The sequence below is a fragment of the Ictidomys tridecemlineatus genome, chromosome 5, assembly GCF_052094955.1.
Source record: "Ictidomys tridecemlineatus isolate mIctTri1 chromosome 5, mIctTri1.hap1, whole genome shotgun sequence".
In the NCBI taxonomy this organism is placed as follows: domain Eukaryota; kingdom Metazoa; phylum Chordata; class Mammalia; order Rodentia; family Sciuridae; genus Ictidomys; species Ictidomys tridecemlineatus.
In genome coordinates this window covers 119,977,066-119,984,843 of record NC_135481.1, presented here as the reverse complement: position 1 = coordinate 119,984,843, position 7,778 = coordinate 119,977,066, and the positions used below count along the sequence as shown (strand labels likewise).

Genomic DNA, 7,778 nt, shown 5'->3' with positions numbered 1-7,778 from the left:
TGGGGGCACTTTAAACAGAGGTGTAGACTACACCCACTTTTTTATTGGACCTCAGAGGTTCACACACAGAACACTCGTCCTGTGACTCAGGATTACATCCCTTTTTCTTTATTCTTGTGTGTACTTGTTAATCGATCAATTGATTACCTTACTGATATAAGGTTTAAAACCTGAGAGGCAGGGCGATGAGTGTCGTGCAAGTCTGATGGATCACTCGGCGTATCCATGTGTTTTTTCCATGAACTTTCATCACATGGGGATTCATAAATCTCATTAATCCCACCTTAATTGTTGTCCATGGTTGGCCTTTTGGATCATGTTTCACATTTTTAATGACACAGTGACCACCTCACGGCAAAACTCTCAGAAGGATGTGAGACCACCCCACAGTGGTCCTCTGCCCTCAGCCTCGAGGGAACACGGAGCTCACTCCATGGGGTGTGTGTCCTTCTTGAGGACAATGAGACAAAGAACATGAGTAAGAGGCTGAGGTGGTCCCTAAGGAGTCCTTACGGTCCTCCTTTGTGCCGACAGTAAGGTATCGACTGCTTCATAATATAAACATGGATACAAACTCAGAAACATGTTCGGGTGTGTTGGATGCACACCTACAAAACTGGATGCTGCCTACCCGTGTCACTGCCTAATGGTCCTTAGGAAAAGAAGTGACATCTTCAGTCCACTGATTGCTTGACGTGTTTCAGTGTGTTGTTTATATTCACGCTATTCCACGCCTCACCACAGTCATTCATGGCTGGACAAGGTTTCATGCACTTATTTATTGTTTGACACACCTAGTTATTTATTGTTCACCAATGAATTAATCTGCATAGGTGAGAGCGTGGAACAGAACAAGGGCATCCCTCAGGACAGGACCTTGCTGGGTCTGGCTCAGATGTCCAGACATGGCACCTGTTATCCATGATTCAGGTGCCACCAGCTGCCCTTGATGGACGAAGGTTGGGCCTTCCTTCATCCTCCCCTAAACTGGTTTATTGATGACTCTGTGATTTTGCCAATAATAATTAAATGCGTGTGAACACAAACACTCAAAGACCACATAAGATCCATCTGTGTGCCCACCACCTGTCTTGGGAACCATTTGCCTGATGCATCAGGCCTCTGATTGATCCCCTTGGCACAAAAACCAGTAGATGTGCTTCACTCCAGCCCAGAGTGGACTGAGTGCCTCAGCACAGAGAGGCAGCCTGAGCACCCAGAGTGTGGTCGGTGCTGGGGGTAGTTCAGCAGTGCACGTGCTGAGCAACTGACCCCAGATGGAGGTGCTCCTCATCGAGCCCTCTAGGTGCATATGAATTTGAGGTAATACCTATTAAGTTTTCCCTCCAGAAAATGAAGAATATCAAAATTTCCACTGATCCATAGACAATTTGAATTGTCTAAATCATCCTCATTCAAAGAAGTCAGACACTTTTTTAATAGACTACTTTTAATTTTTAAGAATAAAAAATTCTTTTTAATAAAATTTGGTATTTTCTTTTTTTAATATTTATTTATTTTTTTAGTTGTAGTTGGACACAATATCTTTATTTTATCTATTTATGTGGTGCTGAGGATCAAACCCAGGGCCTCACATGTGCTAGGCGAGCACTCTACCACTGAGCCACAGTCCCAGCCCAAAATTTGGTATTTTCAATATATTTTATAGTATTTTTATTGCCTCACCACAGTTATGGAGTAGACACTTCTTATCTTCGCTTATTTACATTTCTCCAAAGATTGTTACCTTGTTGTCATTTATGACAGTAGAACCCAACTATAGAAAGAACAATCCAAGAAAATGGTCCCTTTACATTGCTAGAATCTGTACATAAGATCACTCCAACCCAAACGGATATACTTTGTTTTGTTATTATCAGGTCTCGCTGAATGGAGCACGCAGTAGTCACTCACTGCATACAACTCATACCCCAGGGTCATCGTCATGACCCTGTCTTGGGTCAATTTCTCTACATTCTCATCTATTTTTGTTAAGCAATTAATTTATAATTCTCTAGTAATCATAACATAAATAGCTACTGATCATAAAAACCGCACAGGAGATCCTTAATATTTTTCTAGACAATCACATTCATCGGCTACTCTTCCTTCATCATTCATCCTCACTATGACAAGGAAAAAAAAAAAAGATCAATGGATCAACGCCATGTTCCATTTCAACGCCATATTTATCACGGGGCAACGGCTGCCCTCTCTGATTAGCCTTACTTTCTGGGATAGCACACTCGATATCCCTGACAAAACACCGGACAATGATGAGCACACCGGCCATTATCCACACTGGTCTCCACGGTCCGACACACAGAGGTGACCGCACAGCCTCGTCCTACCCACCTGGCTCTGCCCATCCTGAGAAGGACAGAGTCGATGACTAAGACTGATCTGCACAATCCCCCTTTTGTTTAGTGAGCAATTAAGTTTATATGACTTTGGGTTCATATTTGTTACTTTTCCATAAGAAATGAGAAATATCAAAATTGCCATAGGCCCAGAATAAAAACTGAGCGTACTATCTACATCATCCTAGGTCAGGGACAAGACACGTGGTCCACCGACATTCCCTCGAGGAGGACCTTAGGTTTCAACTTACATTAACAGTATCAGAAGGGTATTAAGAGTAGGCACTCTCCACCCTCCACGCCCTCTCTCATTTACTGTGCATGCGTTTCTGCCATGGGGCCACAAATTACACTAGGATCAAAATCCACGAAAATAATTCTTTCATACTTCTAAAATCTGTCTCACGTGAGAGTATCGGTCTAGTCAGGGTTTCTTTTTCCATTTTTAATCTACAAATAATTATATATATTTCTAGGATACAATGTGCTGTTTTGACATATGTTTTCACTGTGGAATGGTTAAATCAAGCTAATGAAACACATCTATCAATTCATAGCCTTGTCATTTTTGCACATATTTGTACATTTTTGTAAATATTCTCGTATTTAAAAATCTAGTCTTTGAGCCATTTTGAGACAGTGCTACCCATTGTTACCAACCACTCTCACCAGGCTGGATGAGGCTCCCCTAAACCTCTGCCTTTCTGAATGATGCTTGGTGTACTTTGATCTGCCCCTTTCTCCCACCACACCCCAGCTTCAGGCAGCTACTACTCTGTGTCTGACTTCGCATCACATCGCGTAGGACTCGCCTGCCGCCCCTTGTCATCAATGGTCCACGTACCCCATGCATTTCATTCCCATCTACAATTCTTCATTGATCAATCCATCAATATCACTTTTTAAAAATCCTATGATTTTTAAACTCTAAGGGACAAAGAGAAAACAAGAAGGAAAGACCTGACACCCACATGTAGCTACAGATTGACTGTCAACATGGGCATATCAAGACACGGCTCTCAGTGTTTCACGGATGTATTAAATATGATGATTCAAGTGTCCACAGAAATGTCTCCAGAATCCATGGCCGCACTTCAATCATCCTGATCGCCAGAAGAATGATTCATCAACACAACGTTTCATGTTAATCCCCCCCCCCATTTTTTTTTGACAACAATTGTTCTTTTTACTTTAAATGTACTTCTTTTATTAACTTTGAATGTTCCAAACAAAATAAACAAACTTCCCAAAGATGGTAACTGACGACCACATGTTGATCTTTATGCTCCCGCACCCAGGGTCTGCCACAGAGGTCACCGTCGGGGCCAGGTGCTTTGATCAGTCGGGGGGTGTCCACTCTAGAGAGAAAGAGCAGATGACAACATGACTGAGATGCTCCCTCCTCTGATCTCACACCCACAAGTCACTACTCAGTCACTTAGGCGATACATTAAATGATATACGTTTCACATTCCATTAAGAAAAAACAATGTGAAACTTCCATCAGTGCAGAACTAGAACACCGGCATTATCCACATTATCTACGCCATCGGGAGCCAGAACCATTTTTCCTTACCAGATTGTTATCACTATTAATTAGTATTTTCTCTCACCTCACCTACTCCTGATAATTAGACAATGCTACAGTGTCTTCATTTTTACTCATTTTAATTGTGCACTGATTTTTTTTTCATTTTTAAAATATTCTGACTGAAAATTCTATACATTGAAACTGTGAAACATATTTTAATTTTATACCGATTCTCTTATTGATCCATTTATCGCAAAAGTATCGAAAGCCACCAAAAAAGAAGATCCTTATGAAATCCTAAATCCGTCTATAGAGTCATTACCTCTACAGTTTTTTTAATGACACAGGGTTTTACTAAGTTGAACAGGCTGGCCTTGAAACCCTGGATGCAAATGATCTTTCGCCCTCAGCCTCCCAAGTACCTGGGGCTACAGGTGCTTGTCACCATGTCTAGCTCGTTTCTATGTCCTTAATGATTCATTTATCTAGAATCTAATAACAATAAAGTAAACATGTGTGACTGAAAAATATACATAATTCCAAAAACCCTTGAAGATCCTTAAACATCCTCAATATCTGTCTATAGAATCATTCACTTCATTTTATATTCTCCTTAATCATGCTCCAAGTTGTAAATATCAACAACTAACATGCTTCTTTATCATTGGGTTATAGATAGCTTTTTCTTTAATTATTTTTGGTATTTCTTAATTATTACAGCGAACGCCGTGAGCAAACCACCAAAACATCACCCGTGACTCACCTTGCTGCCCAGGCTCCTACCCAGATAGGCAACCTTTGCACCCACAATGGAGGCAGAATGCTCAACACAGCCCAGGGGTCTCCTTCAGGGAAACGAAAAGCAGAACAAACCACAGAAGCAAAACTGACACCTTATCTCTACTGGTCCATGCAGGTCACCTGTCAATCATTAATGATGTAGGTATTTAATATTCGAAATTAATACGTGTTAATTTTTCTTTTAGAAAAGCCAACACTATCAATCTTGACACAAATAAAACAAGAACATTAAGATACATATGCATGTGCACACGTATATGGGTGCATATATTTGTGTATGTGTATTTTTCTACGTCTTCCTTATCCCATAGGATAACACCCTTTAACTATTCATCTCTTTACAGACCTCACTGTTTTCAACGTACATTATTCCTTTCTCTCATCTCATGTGATTTATATCAGACAACATTTTGCTCATTCATATTTATTCATTCCTGTTTGCCTATTCTCTCACTCATCTACCTGTAATGAGACCCAAGTCCATGAACACAAAACCAAAACCACGGTTCTTTTGTATTCCCCACGTTTGCCGACAGGGCCGAGTCAGCAGTGGCCAGAGGCAACCCTGCTCTGGCCTCAGTCCCCAGTGCAGCGGTCATCCCTGGCTCATGTGCCACAGTCATCACCACTGGTCCTGGCTGGGCCTGTCTTCATTCTCATATACACCTCTTAATGACTGAATTCATTAATTCTCTAACAATAATAAAAGCACAGAAAAATAACGGGCTGGAGCCTTGATTAATGCTAGAGCTTTCTGTAGACTAACTTCCTACACCTATAGGTACTTTTGCTATTAATGCTTCTACATGGATTTGTTCATATAATACGTCGTGTAAATTTTTATTGCCACATACATATCACAAATATGTATATCATCGTGTCGTGGACAGCTTTCAAAGAAGACAGTTCACACCTTTTAAATTCAGAGGGAACACCTCAACAGCAGCCTGGGCTAGCAGGATGAGTCTGGGGCTAGGACTCACACTGTCATCATGTGCCACACGGAGGCATCTGTAAGCCCACGTGCACATCCATCCTGAGGAGCACAAAGCAAAAATGTGACTGACTGCCGAGCCAGGGCCGCCCTGGCCAGTCTTTCCAACTCAGGCCTTTAGATGCACGTTCATTTATATAATGGGAAAATACTTCACATATTTGCTTATCTTAGTTTATTAATTCTTCATTGCCCTATTTGTACTAATCATAATGATTATTACTTGTACAGTTTATATGATCATTAGCTAAAGTACCATTCTTAAACGATGCCTTTCTTAATAGACTTGAGCATTTCTAATTTACTTGTATTAATGGGCTCTCTTCCTTCCACACATTTCCATAATTGGATGATACTTTACCTATTTATTTATTTACATTCATTTGTTGATACTTTTAATATATCCAACTATAATGCTGGAATTAAAATCCATGAATGCAAAGATCAAGTACACAATACTCGCATCTTACAATCTCTCTGCAGGATCACTTCCTACTGAGGTAGCATGCTAGATTGCCTTTGTTTGGAACTTCCAGTTCCTCACCTGGTGTTTATCAGCCATGCATCATGAATGGTGCTGGCCAAGGATCATTAGGGTCCAGGTGGAGCACCACACAGTATTTCATATGAATACATAACTATCATCAGAAACAATTGGCTTTCTTTGACAATATTAGACACATTATATTAATACATGGAATGCCTTCTTGAAAAACATTCAAAAAGCTATTTTCCTGAAAAAAACATTCAAAAAACTATTATCACTACTCACATTTCTATCAGTTCCCCAATAAGACAGGCAACTTCAGAAATCCATCAATCAAATAGAGTGCATCTGTTCTAGAAAAAAGAGAAAAGCAGGGATCAAACACTGACATGCTTTTTACACTGATCCTTCAGTCTGCATTTCAGAGAGATATACATATGGGTTTTGCTTTGGAGTAACACATTTCACGTTTCCTTAGACCCTAAAAAAACTAGTTAACTAATCTTCAGAAATTCAGAATAAGAAGAGTAGCTCTTTGTTTTATCATCTGTATCAGCTTAAGATACAGGAGAAATACTAAAAGAATGTACAATTAATATATTTACATTTTCCATAAAAATTGGTGGCACATTTGACATGTCCACAGACTATAAAAATGCTATCATGCTTCACTTATTCATATATATTTATTTATACTTAATTATTGATATTTTCATAACTTTACAGCATCCATTCTAGAAAAAGTCTCCATCCCATACCTTTCCTCCCAATTGGACCTCTGTGATTCATATTTATCAATAGTGCCACATGGATTTCCACACTGGAGAACACCTTGCCCACTTCTTTCCTTACTTTTATTTTCTGATAAAATTACAAAAAATAGGAGTTCAAGAACACAGAGACCAAGGGCAACATCCTTGACTCTTGCCAACATCAAACCCCTAAGATAACAGAGTAAACCCTAGATGTCTTATGGTGTTGGACCTCAGACTTCCAAACCTATAGTCATCATTTTTGATTTATGTGCCACCAGTGGTCTCCATGGATCTAAGACATGCCCTCTTTCCCTCCTGTGTTGATGAATTTCTAATGTCATGCATAGCAACTAGATAACCTGGATTCTCAAGCATCTGAGATCAAGATCCTGAAGAACGCAGCATGGCCTTCTACAGGATCTTGAGGTTCATGCCTACATCTCTTCCCCGACGCCATGTTGATTTTGCAAACTGTTATGGATCGATGTGATCATGGCCAGGCCATATTTATCCTTCAGCCATTGTTGTTTTCACAGATGTGTAATGCTTTTTCTAGGACCGTGAATGTCCTGGAGAAACAACCTCAGTCAAGATAAGAGCTCTTGACTCTACTCACCTTTCTCACAATACTCCTAACACACACAGGGAACTCTACATCACAGGGCCAGAGAAGAATGCTTCCATCATCTGAGAGTACAGAGCACAAGGGGTTAGAAAAAGATTGAACTTCTGTCCCTTGATCCTTCCCTTTCTCCTTCCATTTCATAATTCATTCAGTAGGAGTTAAATCACAGTTTTGCTCAAGAAACTAACAACATTGAATGTGGCCATGTGGCCTTGACCCTAGCAA

At 40.1% G+C, this 7,778-nt stretch overlaps 1 protein-coding gene and 1 non-coding gene across 21 annotated transcripts in view; both read right to left on the bottom strand.

Moving 5' to 3' along the window:
- Window positions 1-3,379: 3,379 nt before the first annotated feature.
- The window catches only part of LOC101965466 (uncharacterized), a 58,141-nt gene continuing 53,742 nt past the window's right edge, over window positions 3,380-7,778 (bottom strand). For all 20 annotated transcript variants that reach the window (XM_078050900.1, XM_078050901.1, XM_078050898.1 and 17 more), the window contains 4 exons: window positions 7,545-7,615; window positions 6,459-6,526; window positions 4,655-4,812; window positions 3,380-3,718 (listed from right to left, as the gene is read on the bottom strand). The gene's annotated coding sequence lies outside the window, so the exon portion shown is untranslated. The remainder of the gene's footprint in view (window positions 3,719-4,654; window positions 4,813-6,458; window positions 6,527-7,544; window positions 7,616-7,778) is intronic.
- On the bottom strand, window positions 7,152-7,223 carry LOC120887033 (small nucleolar RNA SNORD113/SNORD114 family). Its single transcript, XR_005730203.1, has one exon. It is a non-coding gene; the product is annotated as a small nucleolar RNA SNORD113/SNORD114 family (small nucleolar RNA).